Raw genomic sequence first — 719 nt, 5'->3', positions numbered from 1 at the left:
CTATCCTATCCTATCCTATCCTATCCTATCCTATCCTATCCTATCCTATCCTATCCTATCCTATCCTAAAATGAAACCATCTCCAAAAAAGTTGCTACGTTTGCCACAGGCCACGGCTCACAGCATGGCCAGGAAAAGTTTGGACATTTTTTCATGCTGTGTGGGAGCTGCTCAGGAACATGCTGGTGCTCCTTTCTGTCTCCACTTGCTCCCTCTCTCCTTGCTCTTTGCCACTTGGTTCATTTCCATCTGTTTTTCAGGGTGGTTTAACAGCTCATAGGCCTACAACCTATCTGACACTTTCTGATGCTCAGAAGGACACAAGGTCAAATTCCTTTTTGCTCCTTACCCTGCCTGAGGTTCTGAATAGGCAGTTTCTGTAATAGGTTTATTTTATGGGTCCTTTCATTTTACCACTGCTGTACTCTGCAGTTCTGTTGAACTTTGGTTTGTTAATATCCCATTCCCACGAGATGTCTATTTTGTTTTATTCCTTCAATTTTTATCAATAGAAATACTCATTTGAAATGTAAATGCTGTCTTCTCCAAACCTCTCTAACAGATTCAGAATTGCTTCAAGGTCCCAAGCCTTTTAACTGCCTCTGCGCTACGCAGGATCTTCTATTACAACCTCGAGCAGCATAAAATTCATTCTGATTTGAGCTGTAGACAGTGTCTTAGCATTCAGGGATGGCTGGGTGGCAAGGAGCCCTGTGAAT

Source organism: Oxyura jamaicensis, chromosome 1 (assembly GCF_011077185.1).
Source record: "Oxyura jamaicensis isolate SHBP4307 breed ruddy duck chromosome 1, BPBGC_Ojam_1.0, whole genome shotgun sequence".
Classification (NCBI taxonomy): Eukaryota; Metazoa; Chordata; class Aves; order Anseriformes; family Anatidae; genus Oxyura; species Oxyura jamaicensis.
Note: the sequence above shows the minus strand (reverse complement) of the source record.